General features: G+C 38.8%; 1 protein-coding gene across 1 annotated transcript in view; it reads left to right on the top strand.

Annotated features, from left to right (window-relative positions):
- LOC128889474 (transcription factor Sox-2-like) overlaps positions 1-17401 on the top strand; it is a 225928-nt gene that overhangs the window by 179937 nt on the left and 28590 nt on the right. The gene's annotated exons all lie outside the window — the stretch shown is intronic.

Here is a 17401-nt window from a genome sequence, read left to right as displayed (position 1 = left end):
AGAGAGAGAGAGAGAGAGAGAGAGAGAGAGAGAGAGAGAGAGAGAGAAAGAGAGATGAAGAGAGAGCGCGAGAGGTAGAGAGCGATGGTCGCGTAATTTTACGCGGTCCATTGTATCGCGACGAATCAGATAGAGGCTACTGCTCGACGCTAACAATTCACCAGGACGGGAAAGTGTCCTCGTCTGGCTCCTCGGTTCCTCTCTGAAAGCATCGTGTTCCTGGCCAGGGCTCCCATCCGGCGTCGTCCTCTCTCAGACGACTCGTGCTCGCACGCACGCGAAGTTATCTGTTGGCGGAATCGTTCAAATCGGTCCACGACGCCGGATGGACATCGAAAAGTTTACGCTCGTCGGTATCAGTAGCTCGATAACGTGGGTTCTGGCTCATAGTTCTGGATCATGGACGGGGGGATGGGCCGGGAAAGGAACTCCGAACGACGACAACTCGGTTCTCGGTGCCATGGGTTGATTTGGTTCTACGCCCGAACGATGTTCCAGAGACGAAATGGCGATCTCATTGGAGCACGTATTTGTTTTGGTAGCTTTAATAAGGGTACTGTAGGGGGTGCATAGCGTGCGCGTGCGCTCTCTCTCTCTCTCTCTCTCTCTCTCGCGTTATAAGCCGTGCCCATTGGATAAGGTACTAAGACGTTTCGTCAGCGTTACAGTTAGTTACTTTAGCATCTAGTATTTCCACTTTAGGATTATTTTATCATTATTTTAGTTACTTTAGCATTAGCATCTAGTAGTAGAGTATCTAGATCATACTATCATACTATCATTGAATATCGTTAATACAAACAGAGGTTTTCGGATATAAGCCGTGTCCATTGGATAAGGTACTACGACGTTTCGTCAGCGTTACAGTTAGTTACTTTAGCGGTGAAATGACATATTGATATTGACGTGCGGCGCGTAGCGAGAATCATTTTAAGGTATCTGTGCTCGTGTCACGGTTCAATGATTACCAATCACCGAGCACATGGCACGGTTCACTGGTCACCAATAGAAGTTTGTTCAACCGAACAATCAAAAAACTGGGAGGAGCACGTTCCAGATAGAATTCAAATTATATCCTATGTCTCTATTGTTGATGTTAGGATGTTTCAAGGTGTCCAAAGATTCCCGGTATTTTCTTGGACAATAATCCTTTGAATTTAGTTATAAATATTGTTTTGTCAAAAACTATTTGATTTATTCCAGTTCTTTTGTCGTAGTTGTTCTATCCTTCTCAGTACTTGGAGACACGCATTACTGTGGAATAAAATACTCTTTTCTTACCGATTAAAGGACGCACAAACGACATCAGGGAATATACTCTTTGTTAAAGAAGACAGTGTTTCGTTCAACGGGTCTCGATTTTCCTCACAAATCTCTGAATATTGCTGATCGGGGCCGAAAAACCGTAGCGCAGCGACCAAATTAAAAAACATGCCACTCACTGGAACAAAAGCGGCGGGATGCCGACTCGATCGCGTAGGATCGGTACGCGACAAAGCACGTTGGTTGCGAAAAAAAAAAGACGTAAACGAATCGAAACAAAACCGTTTCCCACAGTCGGCGGGGCAGAGCGAACCGTCGAGCACGCGTCATTTTTACGGTGGCGATGTCGATCGAAGTTACGACCGTGGAAGAATCGAGCTTGGCCGGACGTGAAAACGTACTTCGATAACGAGCCATGGGGACACGATAACTGGTCCGCGGAGCCTGTAAACCACCGCAAACGGATACCAATAACTATAGTCGTACAGTAGGAATAGTCGTGAGCCCTGTCTCATGGTTTTGGAATCATGGACGATCGAGGAAGTTCCGAACGTCGTTTTTACATCTTGTGGTCTAAAAGAAGTGCATGGTTCTGGTAACTGTACGGTATTTTTCCTTTAATGTAATTCTATGTATAAAGTTATACGAAATTTACACTTGAATGCAAGTCACCATGCATAAAATGTAAAGAGTTAAAACTGTATTAATTCTTAAATAGAATACAATTTTGTACAATATCCTAAAAAGAAGTTATTTATGGATACTTTAAATATGATTTAACTACTGTGTGAATCGATTCGTGTTATCTAATTACGTCGTCTTGCAATTACCTCCGGCGTGGGAACGGAATATTTCTATCGGGCGCAATCTCGTCGATGTTTGCGCAAACATTCCGCTTCTGTGAGCGAACCGAGCGAACTCCGGAAATGCGAGAATAATTCTCCGGCACAGGAGCAGCTGTTTGCTGATCGAAATCGCCAGCGAAGCCCACAGCTCGAGCTATCTGAACCTATTCGCGACATCAATCGCGCAGAATAACGCCTGGTAACGAGCGTTCCAATCGCGTTTCCCGTTCAAACATGGCAGAGATTTTCTTCCTAGCCTGTAATCGACAACACGCCCAGCGAAATTTTTCTGTCGATGTCTGATTTTTCTGCATTTGCTTCAAGTTCAACATCTTAAATACATTATTGCTATGTTAAACGAAACAATACGTTAACTATCAAAGTGAAATTTTCTACGAGGCAAAATTTGTTTTTAAACAATTGAAATCTACGTTATCTAATATTTTCCGTGATACTTAGTTCTGTAACCTGGCTGAATTTTATGAATGCTATTCAGATTCATTTTATTTTACATTTTACTTTGAGAATTAATTTTTGTATCTTTGTTTTCCCTAGTATTTTTTGTTGCAAGTTGCTTGTATTATTATTTACCATTTACTCTATCATTCTAATTATTTACTGTAATACTTCAATCGTATTTTCTTACGCTTCTTAGTTCACGCTTTCTTCGTTAACTTTTTGTCTATGTTTTCATCATTCTACATAAAGAGGTATTAAGTTAAAGTGGTAAGAAAGTAATTAGTTGTAGAGGATACTCAGACGCCTCTCCATTACTTTCTACACATTTTACACAACGCTTTTTACTTATTTTCATTACTGAATTAAGGTTATGTCTACTTATTTTTTGCACACTGCACTTTTATCTATTGTTTTCCGTGCCCTTACATGTAAAATAAGATATTATAAGAAGTTCTATAATTTACGTAGAGCATTTCAAGGAACGGATAAGACAAATTCTAGACTGCGGATGTTTATGCAAATTCATATTTTTATATACACAGATGAAGTACAGAAACGCATATTAATGTACTTTTTGCCTTCCAAATGTCATAACGCGTATCTTGTTTTTTTTTTTCATATTTTATATGTTTACACTAATGAATACATCGTAATATATTCCTATGTATTCACACTTGTCATAAATGTATAAATATCCACAATCTAACAATAACAGTAAGTAGAAATAACCTTAATTCAGTAATAAAAATAACTAAAAAGCGTTGTATAAATATGTAAAATGTATTGAAGAAGTGAAATGTAATCCAGCATTTTCTTTAATAGCGACAATTATTTACATAAAAATTACAGTCTTCAATACTGATGAATTCTGAGTATACTAATTACTGAAAATAGAAACGCTTATCTTTCCACGAGAAAAGAATTTTTGTTCGACCAACAAGCTTCAAGTACTCTCAATGCTGAACGTCCTGGGGACAGAAACCCAGAAGACCATAGTCGCGAGGCGCGGTAAAAGTTTCTTTACATCGTGGCAACCGACACGCTGAAGTAGGAACGCGAAACAAATTTCTCGGCGGTCAGGCTTGCGAATATCCCCTTACGGATCGGTTCCAGGAAGCGTTCGTTTCGCGAAAACGTCACCCATTCGCGTCGTTTTCGTGTCGCGCGACTGTTGCACGTGCGCCGCCGCCACATTCTGCATCCTCGCTCGAGTTGCACCGCGCGTCACTGGACGCCACAATGCACACCGCTTTGCATTCCGGAAAATCTCTCGTCTTTCTGGGCTGGCGGTATTTCTAGAATAACCGTGAAACGCCTCGGGTACGAACGATATCGCGTCGTGTCAGCATTTCGCGCGAATGCGGTCGACTGGTTGCCGAATATGCAGGGTGTTTATCTACAGCTGACATCCTTTCACAGATTTACTCTACGGGCCATTATAAGACGAAAATAAAGAATTACGAAATCAAGGTGTTAATCTTTTATGTTTAGCAGTTTGTAGGGTTTTTTATGATTTTCTTTCCAGCCAAAGTAATTGACGGAAACTTTTGAATGTGTTACGTGTATTTATACATGTATACATACATATACAAGATCCTGTTAACATTTTCGCTGCGGACGAAAATAAATAGCCGTTCGCTGGGAGCTGCAATTATATTTGTTTTAATGAAAAATTCCTTTCAAATGTTCTAATATGATTATTTTGAAAAACATATATTTGTGGTAACTTATTTTATATATAATATGATTACTGAACAAAAAAAATGATAACTGAAAAATAATAAAAACAACCATATATTCTCAGTTGGACGCACATGTGCGTCATTCGCAGCGAAAGTGTTGAATTTACGACTGCCTTGCTCAATTTGTTTCGGTGTGGTGTAAAATATTTCGTATCAGTTGAAATGGCTGAAAAAGAAACGCAAGCATTGTCAACAACGATATATCGTTGTTCGGCACGATAAGGTTTAAATAAAACTACTTTTTTCTTGAAACGTAGTCATCAGAGAGAAATAAACGGATTCAAGACATTTATACGAAGATTAGTTTACAGCAAAACAATTGGGGAAATAGTCATAATGCTGAGAGCTGGAACACGAAAGTTACATTCGTAAATTCAGGCACATAAGGAAGACGCGGGGGGTTGGTAAATACCGTACTAAAGACTACCGCTAGAGAAAGTTCGTGGGTCAGTTCAGCATGTGACGTCGTCCTTGAGGGACTAACCGTTAAGGAAACCTTGAAAATCTCCCTAAATAGTTTCCTCGACACACTTTGGAAAATATTGTCTCGAGTGCTTTCGTCAATTCGTTAACGGTTCTGGGGTTAGTACCCGTTCATCTTTTTATTGCCCGTAGTGGTAGAAAGTGTTCGCATGCGAACCACCTGGAGAGGTAAATACACTCGTGGTGAGACAAAATGAAGAAAAATTTCGTCACATGCGTTCGGTATGCTAACCAGATGTATCGCCGACCCTAGTGGCTACGGTTATTCTGCAAGCGTAAAAAGGGTACCAAACAACTATAATAAAATTGTACTCAAACATAAATTTAATGGAGGGTTGTTTTAGCTTGGCATCGTTGATACGTAGTTGAAGTTATTTTGGTTTATTTTATTTAACAACTTCACTGTACACAAAAACGTTAGGTTTTATGGGTGCAAGGCGAAGGATGAAGTTCTGCGATCAAGGCGTGTTTTATAACCTAACACAGAGTTAGTACACTGACATCGTATAAAGGAGTATTCTTGTGTAACCCCTTGTAAAAATCAATTTTCTCTTGTATATTCTTAAAGAACACTTAAAACGAATGAAGTTCTAGCTGTTTAGAGGGGGAGACGTTCATTGTACACGTTAATTGTAGAATATGTTCAACATAAATTATGTACACTTTACATATGTTTTCTATATTACTGGACGCTATAAATGCATAAAATCCGCAGTCTAGTCAGAAGTTATAACTAAACTGCGGATTTTACGCATTTATGACACAAGCAAATACGACAAACGATGCTAAATATAACCAAAAGGTATATGCACCTATATAAAATGAAATAGTAATGTTATTGTATTAATTAATAGAGTACATTCTACATTCGTTATGCATAATTTTTGTTTTCCACATCAGTGTATGCCATAAATGCACAAAATCCGCAGTCTAGTTAAAATAGTTAAGAGTCCTTGCTTGTGATAATTATACAGACATTGTGATCTTCTATTGTGACCAAAAGGACCAGACGACAGCAGCAACGATCACTTGCGTACAACGTGCAAAGGGTTACTTTCAGAGTTTCCAAATTTGTCGAAGCAGAGATGTCCTATTTAGTCGATGAACCAGCAATCGAATCGGTTCCCGCCAAATTTCGTCGCTTCGTCCACGCGCAGCACGCGACATTCCATGCTCACGGGGCATGGTTGCGAACTCACACAGGCATCTAGCTCCGAGAAATCGTAACTTGGCGTGTTTATCACCGGCAAGCCGTGCGCGGCCGGCGGCGTTAGCGCGAAGAACGACTTCTTGCGTGGGGCGTTAAAATCATATGGGGACCTTTTTTTTAAAAGTCCTCGCGACCACAGGAACCTCCCGTTCTTGCCCCCTCTGTAGACTATTCTTTTCAACCACCCACGTCATCGCGAGGTTCCCAGAAAATCGTGTCACGGTTATGTCTCTTCTACCCTCCTCGTAAACCTATGGTAATTAAGGAGGCAATTTCAAATAAAAAAATCGAGACGTTTCCTGTTTACATTTTCATAAGGATGAATTTTATAACTAGAGGCAGGCATTCGTAGAAAAGAAGATACTGGATTGCATTGATAAAAAGATGTTTTTAACGATATAACGATTGGCTATAAAGACTGTTTGTATGTAAGGGTGTAAATTAAAATTAGAAGAGGATATACATAACTAGTAAGCGAAATAGGTTCTGATCAAGAAGAACTAGATGGGAAGAATTATTGATAATATGAATAATTCACGATTTCTAAGAATGCACGGCTTGTATGTATAGGTGCTTATTTTTGTTTAGATTTAAGTATCCCTTGTTGTAAGCAAAACTGACCATGATTACAGCATCATAATAGTTCCCGACCCATGCTGATGTATAGGACGTGGCAGTATTAAAAGAGAAAGAAAAATGTTAAATCTCATACGTAGTAGAATCCTAAAGTCAAAAGCCGAAAATCCATTACTGTTTATTAATATTTAATTGCAAATTTCCCACGAATGCGTTTATTATAATTGCTTTTCATGTTCAGGAATATTACTTTCTCAAAAAACATTGGAATAACAATCTGAAACTTCGTGATACAATTAAAATTAATTTCTTCGAATTAATTAAACATTTATAATGTATACACTAACGTTTATTATAGTATTCGCTAAATATTAAACTCTTCTTCGACAGGTATGACGAAATCGTCACAGGTCTTAAAAGGGGCGAGGATTCGATATCGATATAGATTTTGACTTCCTAGATCTTGACGATCTAGATTTTCATTTTTGTCTAATACTAATATTTTTCTAATTCTTCTAACTAAGTGTTCGGCTTTTTAATGGATCGGTACACGTCACAAACGATTTCGATGACATTGGGTCAATATAATTGCATATCGGGACAATAAAAACAATAAAAACGGAAATAGAATCAGCACACGATGATATACTGTCATTTATAATAGAATTTTTACACAGTTTCGCAGTAGGAACAAATAATAATCCATAGTTCGAATCGATGAATAAGTTCAGCATCTATATTGATTGTATGGACTCAACGCGTGTAATAATACTAATGGTTACTTACCCACATAATGAATCCATAAATAAATATAAAATTCACGCAAACTCTCTTTATGAAACTTGAGTATGTCTCTAAAACAAAAGTTTGATTCCTATAATTGTATCATGTCGAACTGCCGATGCGATTTCGAAGAAAGGCTGCGATAAATTTTCTAGAGGAAAATAACAGGGGTGGGTAGATCGACACGGAGTGGAAGGTGTGGCGATTAAAAACTCGGGGATAATTTCAACGAAATTCAGCGGAAAGGCCAAGGGCGAACGGGACGAAGTAAGGACTCTTTCCTATCGCGTCCTTCTCAACCTTCTCCGTTCGTATCCTCAAGGAGGGCCAAGAGTTCGCGGTGGGGCCGTTCATCAGCGGCAACTTGTCACGCCGCTGGGCATCGGACATAAATTCCACTCCGTAATGTGACAGGTCCTCGCTCCTACCCCCGAGAAAACCATTCTACGGCACTGCGCTACTATACACCGGGTGTCTTGGAATTTTTTCATCTACTAGGTTCAGGACTATCTAGTCGGATCAGCAACGCGATCGATCAAAGTTTCTAGAAGAGAAAAGAATAGGATGGAAGGGAAATTTCAAAGTTGGCCATTTTTTCAAGTAAATGCTATTTATTATTCAATTTTATAAACGGAAGTAACTTGTTTATGCACAAAAGATGTAAGATTGCAAGGGTGTTTTGGAATTTTTTCCTCTATACGATTCAGGAATATTTTATACACAATCAGCAACGCGATTGATCAAAGTTTCTCGAAAAGAAAGAAACTTCGAAGAAATTTTAAGTTCGACTATTTCTCCAAATAAGTACTATTTATTATTTACTTTTAGATACGAGAATGACATACATATTAATGTATAGAGGATGTAAGATTGCAAAGTTGTCCTAGAACCGTGTCCTCCACTCGGTTGAAGAACATTTAACCGGTCTAGTAGCGTGATCAATCAAAGTTTCTAGAAGAGAAAGGAACTCATTTTCAGGGTAGAAGGGAAATTCCAAGCTTGACCATTTTTTCAAATGACTATTATTTATTATTCACTTCTATGAATGAGAATACCACCTCATATACAGAGGATGCAAGATTGCGAGGGTGTTATACATGTATAGCGATATACCTCTGCGTAATAGTTATAGTTCTAGCCTACTAGGTGAACCTGTTCATAGATTAGCCAGTCTCGCATTATTACGAGAATTCCACACAACTATATGAACTTTAACAGGAACTCATCTTCTTGTCTCAGTATTCATTTCTGTCTACCAAACAATGCTATACAAGAAATTAGATCAATGGCAACTCTTTACAATAGTTCTTTTAAAATAATCCATCATTTCGGAGGTTATTATGTGTCGAATATGAAAGTACAAGTTTTTAATCCTTCAAAATGAGTGAATTTATTTTTGACAATATGGAAAGAATATAAGCCGAAAAATTAAATTTTAATTTTTAACACAACTTGAAGGAACAGTTTCCATTGACTTAAGTGAATTGGTTTTTACATACCTACAGTGTTTAAAGCTTAGAAGATATAGATGTTGAGTTGGAGTACACTAACAATTACTTTTCATTTTTTTTTTTAAATATACACAAGCTACAGATATAATTTAGAACCTAAAGAGGACCAAGAAATGGGAACTGAAACCTAATTGAATTAAATAATGATTAATATGATTTTAATGGAACTGACTCTGCTTGATGTACATACATAACCAACAAAAAAAAAATTATTTATTCAATTACAGTAACAGAATACACTAGTTGACTGTGAAACTTTGATTAATATTCAGATATAACATAATTAAAGAATTTATACAACATTTGTACAGTGTAATATAGATTATAAGACTAAATCAATATAACTACAAAATGGAGAACTAAATATATCATAATTGTGATAACAAAAATCATATGTGTTGCTGTCTAATACCAACTCATTAATCAATATACTTATATTATGTATAACCGATTCAACTAATTCAAACAGAGCGAACAAATTTATTCTTTACAATTCTTTATCATTAAAATTCGATAAGAGCACTGGTTTTTAATATTTTATTAGCGGGTTTACCGTGGAAATTTTTCACGATGGATCTCTGGCGAGCAATATTTCCCTAACAGGAGCATCGTCTTTGAATCAGGAACGTCAGGATACCTTGTAGACGGATAATGTCGTCGACGGAGTTTCCAGCAGGAAAGATAGATCAGAGACCGACCGGGTAGCTCGTTGTGGCGCTTCCTCCTTTCCGCCGGAACTCGATAGCAATCGGATAGCCACTGTAGTGTCCGGTGGACACACAAACACGCGCCCATTTTGATATAAATCAGACGCGCGCATTGGTAGCGCGTACACCAAATCAGGCGCGAACACCTCTATACTTGAGACGTAACAATCTAATATTAGAGTACTTTATTGTTATTTTAGTAATCGTACGTTTCAGCGTAATAATATAATCGTTCGAATATTGATTTCCGAATAAGAATGTATTTATACATTTGCATTAAAAAAATATATATGTTCACGTTGATCTAATTTATAAATGAAGCTTTCGTAATGAGTGGAATAGATGAATCTTAAATGAATAAATGAATTGATGAATAGATGTTTTTGGAAAAAGATCTTTAATTGACATGCACGTAATATGAAATGTATATAAATGCAACACATAAATCAAGTAAAGTTTAAGAGAAAATAATAAACTTCTAAATAACTTCATTTATAGTGCATATTATACTATTCAAACACTACGAATTTCCGAATAGTTAATCGATGACAGTTGTAATCTGTCTAAATTATTAACAATGTTGAGATTGAGATAGTTGTCTCATCTTTGAAGTAAATGGTATCATGAATTTTGTTAATAAAACAAGTAGTGGAGCACAGTATGGCTGGAATATATTTATTATAACGCATAGTTACTCTTCTATTGATTTTTTATAGATAAAATCCTTTTGCTCATTCCCGGAGAAATTATTATACACATGTTCCGTTGTGATATGTCGATAAAGTGTCTCTATATTAATACAACTACAAAACGGCTTTTAAAATATTTATGTAACACTACCATACAAATGTTGTGCACATAGTTATTCGACTACACGAGAACCACCACAAGTAAATAAAGCTTAATATTAAGTTACTTATTTTACACGTACGATTTTCACAATTTTATTTCAATAATGAACTAATATTAATTAATTTCATTTCATCATACATATACGTATATAATTACCTTCAAAATTCTTTAAACGATGAAAGAATTTTATTAAAATGAGATGTTTCATAAGATTCATTTCATTGCTAAATCTTAATATGGTACTTATTTGACACATGTATTCATTACGTTCCTAGATATGCCACGCACGGTACACGTAATGGGAAAGTGAAAATTGCCAAAGCGAGTTTGACATGCTTGTTGCAATGAAATCATAAGAAACGATTTACGTGCGGGAGCGTGCGAAATGTATCCAGGAATCGTGGACACGTGGACGGAAAGGAAGAGGATGTGGGGGAGGGGCTGCATAGAACTCCGGTAGCTCTGGTACCAGGTCGCAAAAGCGACTTAATGTCCCCATTTGTCCTGCGGCTCTCCGGAGGCGATTCATCCTCACCCTTTGTGCGTCCGCAGGACACAGCGTCCCGTATAAGCGACACACCGTATCACCTCCGCCCATTCCGCCGTCGGCCTTTCATCCTGGAAACTGTAACTCGGAAGAAATTAACCGACTGGACGCGCCGTGCTTTTTCGCGACCGTCTGATTTATTCGTCGCGCGTCGTTGCGACGAAAGTATTCGGATACTCGATGAACGTTATTCGCTGCTGCAACTTCTAACACTTGTTGAACAAGAACAGCCGATGGATCTGTTGGAACTCGAAGATTAGGTGATTGGATTGTCATGGATTCATAAATGGTTCGTGAACGGTCATAAATCTTGTATCTCTATCTGGAGATTTTGCAGGTTATCGTATCACGTTCATCTATGATTCGTGGTAGCGTTGATAATAGTTAGATATAGGTTAAATGAAAGTGCAAAAGGGGAAATAAGATTATTAATTTTAAAATGATTAAAAGTTAGTAATTTTTTTCTTATTGTAGAAGTTGTGATATTTTACGTCAAATTTAGTAAACAACGTCTAGAGTTAATTTATCGTCAAAAATCGTCGGTCCAATTGTTATACATTTTTTTGTATATTACTTGCTACTCGCAACGATGCCGACGTCGCTTGAAACTTATTGTTGCATCTTCTAACACTTGTTGAACAAGTATAGACGATGAATCAAGTGAAAACTCACAGATTAGATGGTTAATTTGTCATGAATTTAGCGCTTTACGGGAAGTTACACAGGTTTCTCTCTCTTTAACTTGTTTATCTAATGAGAATAATTAATAATACATAAACTTCTTGTTCCTTCCATTTTAGAATCAGAATGATAAATGACGTGTACGATTTTATTTTTCTAGTTTTGCGCGAGAATATATTTGATATCCTTATAAATGAAATGTTTTGACTAGACTATACGTGAACCTTTTCGAATGAAATTAGAAATAAGCTTGAAAATAATAATACACTAGTACGAAGACAATGTAACATGACGGAAATAGAACCAAAAATGAGTAATTATTTAAAAAAAGTTTCATGACGTAGAAAAATAAATTATGTGATGGTAACAATGAAATTATCACTAATATAAGATATTGCTAAAAAGAAAAAGAGCTGATAATGAAAACTTGTCAATATACTATGAAATTTGCCTTCCCTCTATAGAAATTATAGCTTTACAACCTTCGTGATGTTTAGCAAAATTTAAATCACGTTATGACATCAGTTAATGAAATAATATGAACGCAGTTACGATATGTCGTTCCATTGTGCGAAAGATTCGATTATCCAGTCATCCTGTCACCAATTTGTTCGAATAATCGAGATCCTACTAAACCACCGTTATCCCTTCAGAAAGGATTGAGGAATGTAACAATGAAGACTGATTTCCACCCTTGTCCTGTTGTCCGACGCTCTTTGCGACGTCGTAAAAATATCGGCTGGTTTTAAACAAATATTTACAAAATTTACACAGCGAACGTTTAATTGGAAAAGTCTATGAAATCGTCGAATGAATCGAACGACGCGGAACAATTTTCAATGGCGTCGTAATTACATTATTTGTTTACCAGTGAGCGGCACCTGTCGCTCTAATGGCCGTGTTGGACGTGTCTATTATGCCCGTAGATACGCGTACGTTGGGCTGCACCGCGTGACCAACACGCGAATCGCTCATCAGAAGGATTAGGTCACTAATCTGGCGTTAAGACCCGACGCTCATTAGCCCGAGAGACAAATCATTAAGAGTCGGCCCGTGGATCCAGGCCCCGTTAGGCGTTAGGCTAACCTGTCGACAGTTGGTAATCGCCTTTAAGCTAATTCCCTTAATAACTTTATCGTCCTCTCGGCCCACTTGACACCGTGATCGCTCCTGGGACGATCATAGAACCCTGAAACGAAACGCTGCGCTGTGTGCGGCAGAACTATTCCAAGTGCTTGATAAATTAACCAATTACAGCCGGAGACGTTTGAAACTAGTCGAAGAATTGTTCGGAAAAGTTAATAGCTGACGAATGCTCGACAGACACTTAATACACAATGAGTACTCTTAGAAATTACAGCAGTTTATTCTCGTTCGATTAGAAGCGTGTCAACTCTGGACTAGTGTTACGTATCTGCTATGTAAACCGATTTCCTAACGAAGCAGAGAATAATACTTATTGCATATTGTGGGCAGTACGAATGTACATAGTATTGGTGTACAAATTAAGCTGCGTCTTTGTTTGTAAATAAATGATCTTAGAAGTAATAATAATGAGCTGGGTTTTTGTAATTATTCTTCTGTAATTCTGGGGTATAGATCAAATATGATACTAAAAGGGAACTTGTTAAATGCGATGCAAACAAAATATAAAAAATATACTGCAAGCAGTTTAATTGATTTTGATTGCGTATGTCTTAGATTATTACGACTCCGCATTTTAAAAAACAGTAATTTGACTTTTGAGAATTGCAACAATATTTTTGCAAGTGATTAATTGTTTAAGAAAAAGCTATGTCTTTTGTCGTGTGTGTCGATATATCACGAAAATTATACCGTGCAACTTCTTTGTACCTGGTCAGTTGATTAACACTTTAATGACTGGTCTACTTAGAAACAGGAGAATGTGTATAAAGATTTCAGTGACGCGTGTGTGTTACATTCGGAACCAACGTGTTAAGATCGATTCAGACTATACGACACGGACCGTCACGTCCCGGCAACGACACGAACCGGCACCGACACGACAAAACATTAAAACACGCGTTTTAATGGAACTATTCACACTATATCCCCGTTGACGGAACGTTCAGGTCGGTGTCTGTTAAGTACGAGTAGTTCCATTAAAACGCGTGTTTTAATGTTTTGTCGTGTCGTTGCCGGAACGTGACGGTCTGTGCCGTATAGTCTGAATCGACCTTTAATAAACAATTTTTAGTTAGTCTGGCAGTCAGGGTGTTGAAAAAGAACTACATCCCGCCATGGCAGCGACCCTGGAGCGACTCGCAAGCCTGGAGCGATAAATTCATCGAACGACATCAAACGAGCGAACAATGTTGACGCGGATTCCTCGGGGCAGGTACACGTGGCGGCGTGAGAGAAACCCATTCGAAGGGGGCGGCAGAAGGGATCACGGAGCACGAAGGAATGCCATCATCGGCCACGGTCCACCTAGGAACGTAGCTAATGGGCCCACTTAACGTCTCAACCATCTCATGAAGACACGTAGCATCATCTCTCGGGGCATCTCTGTCTGCTCGATGCGCGCTGCCTCGCCGTGTTAATAATCGCCAATATTTATTCCGGATTGGTCACGGCTCGGTCCGGAGAGCGATGAGGAGCTAGCTGAAGAATGAGACGACGTCGACGATCGCACCTCGGTGGTGCATTGTAACAACGGAGATTAATATGTACCGTTCGCTTTCGTCGTCCTCGTTGCGGTCTCTGCGTTCCTCTCGACTTTCGAGAGGGCGGAACCAGAGATGGTCAAGAGTTTCTTATCTAGATACAAATGCCGAATAATCGATCAAAAGTAGTCCGATACGAACGGCTGGTAATTGTTTGTACTTGAATATATTTTTACATTTAAGTCCACTTTCAAAATAAATGAAAGTCCTTTTGTTTGATTGGTATATTTCCTTTTGATTTGAAGTCTATCTTAACCGAAAAAGGAACACTTAAAGACACAAGCGATGAAAACGCTCTGTCTTAACGCTTTATTTGCCAAGAGTGTATTTATAAGCCCTTATATTCCAGTATCTATCTACAGGATTGACTATATTGTTGGTTGTCTACTTGCAATGCTAAGTTTGAGGAAACAAACGATGATGCATTACCAAGTTGCGTTTCATTGAAAACGATACACACAATTTCCTGTGAATTTTAAGGGTACTTATTAGGTATAATATATTTATCTTTATAAAAAAGAATCATTTTATCATATGGGGAAATTTCATGAAGATAAAATTTGCACTTTATAGCATGTTATTTGGTCGCATAATTTGCGAGATAATGAAAAATGAAAATAATTCACAGAGAAATGAATTATAGGTCATTCATCACACTACCGACTTCGTCGTTAACATTTACATTTAAAAATCCATCTCTAGATTATACCCAGTTAAATGCGTTCAGCTGTTACGAAGTACCTAACTGCATACTTACATAAATACTATAGTAATTATTGCACCTACGTGGATAAGAATAGTATTCCACGCGAGTGAAACCGCGTGGCGCAGCTAGTCAATAAAAGTAATAGTGTTAACACTTTATCTACCGGGCTATTTAGAAACAGTCTTTAATTCAAAAAAGGATTTTCTACAGAAACATATGCCAATCTTGGTTGGCAATAATTCCTCCATACTGTTACTGGGTACATTGAAAGTCAAGTCTGTTTCCAAACATTGATCATTGTAACGAGACAACCATCGACACATTAAATAAATTCGAATAGCTAAATACTGGAATTAAAAAGCCTATAAATAGACTCCCGGTAAATAAAGTGTTAAAAAAACTACACGTAAAATATCAATTCGATACCGATATTTTCATAACGTCTTGCGTATTTTGATTATAATGTCCTATGAGGACATGTGGACGCAGGGCGTCTCGACGCTACCCCCGAGGCCGTGTCTCGCGCTCAGACCGGCTGTTTCGACAATCATTACGGCGCGATTCGCGAGCAATTAAAGCGAAGTGGCCGAGGCAAACATCGATCAGGAAGAGTGCACGAAGGGGAATCTGTGTACACACGGTGGCTCGAGGCCCTCGGCTACCGCGAATAGAAGGCAAACATCGCCACTCAAATATTTGCAGGAGCGTGCAAACGGCCCGGGCATTGTTTCACGGCGCTACTATGTGTAAATTTAATCTCCGGAAGAACCCCGAAAATAAGCAGACACGCACGCGCGGGCGCACGTGCATTCGGCTGACGCGCGCGTCAGCGCGATCGCTTCGAAGTGATTTGCGACTCGATTACCCAAGAAGAAGACGAATGCGTATTTATTTTATTTTGTGAAACGTATTTCGGTGTGATACCTGTATAATGCCGCTACTAATATTCACCAGTTTAAGTACTGTACGATACTATAAACACGTGGACACTTTGTTTATGTATACTCCTGATATTCACTCACAGGTGCGCCTGTGTATTCGTACCTTACACTCGCATATTTACACGGTCATGCGGCAGGTACGCGCTTCTCAAAGAAACGAAAAACGCCGATTTATTTAACTTTGGTGATGTTTACTATTAAGTTACGTTATTAAGTTGAGATGTTAAGCCTATTTGTGAATTTGTGTTACGTTAATATGGGAAGAAAAGCGACAAATCCAGTTTACCAATTTTTTCAACACCATTTTTCAACTAATACATCTGTATGTATTGTCAATAATTGTGCACATATTTTAAAGGATAAGCACCGGACTTTAGAAATACATTTGAGTTATAGTCATAATGGTCTTTGAATCAGTTCAATAAATAAAATTGTATATTTTATTCTTCGTAGTATTACCGGCATTATACCAAAAACTAGAGCGATTCCATAAATTCGTAGATATAAGTGGAAAGTCACCTGAGTCGTGTTCGGATAATAAGAGTTCGATGAACGTGTTCGAATAATCACGTACCATGACGTCATTTGTTTGGATAAATAGGGTTCTACTGTAAATAAATAATTTGTATCGCCAAAAATCTACTCGAACGTGAGTAATAAATCGTACATAAAGACTTATGCAATGACCTAATGCTCGACTTGGTACGTACGTAAGATAGAAAATGTTTTCATCTAGAGAACTTCAGAAACCGAAGAGAAATCGATATGAGCTCGCGAGAGCGTATCGCGTTGGACAGCATCACAGAAGCGCCGGCCTCGGTGTTAACTGACCCTAAAGCATCGGCCAAACACGTCCAGCAAAGAGTGACACCGCGGTGTTAACTGGCCCATGGTTTCTTCACGGCTTGGTCCCGGGCTCGAGAGATCGAGGATACCCTTTCGATGACCCCGTGGCGGTCGAAGAAGAGGAAGATAACCGAGACAGTGTCCAGGTGTCTCGTGATCGGCCGACAAAGAGCCGAGGCAAGGGCCGTCCGGAGAGGCCCGCGCCTCGAAGACTGGCCTGAAGACGTGTCGGCAGAGTCATCCCGCTGCCACGAAGGGCGGCCACGAGGCACGCGGGGAGAGGACGCGTCCTTTTCGTCTCTGGAATGAGAGAAGGGAGAGAAGATGAAGATGTCACCTTGGCGAGCCGCGGCGGTGACCTCCGGGGCCGAGTCAGCGAATTCCTCTTCGGTTGATCCACGATGACGACTTTATCCCTTTGACACCCTGCAGCCTGACGGACGGGGGTTTATGAATGATCGATCGTACGCTTGAATAGGGTTTGTCTATGCGAACGCGCTCGGAGACGGAGTTCGATGTTGGACAGCGATTAGTGGTCACGAGCGAGGTAATTAATCGTGGA

The sequence above is a fragment of the Hylaeus anthracinus genome, unplaced genomic scaffold (assembly GCF_026225885.1).
Source record: "Hylaeus anthracinus isolate JK02 unplaced genomic scaffold, UHH_iyHylAnth1.0_haploid 11997, whole genome shotgun sequence".
NCBI classification, from domain to species: domain Eukaryota; kingdom Metazoa; phylum Arthropoda; class Insecta; order Hymenoptera; family Colletidae; genus Hylaeus; species Hylaeus anthracinus.
The sequence above is the reverse complement of the archived record's forward strand: the minus strand, read 5'-3'. Positions and strand labels throughout refer to the sequence as shown.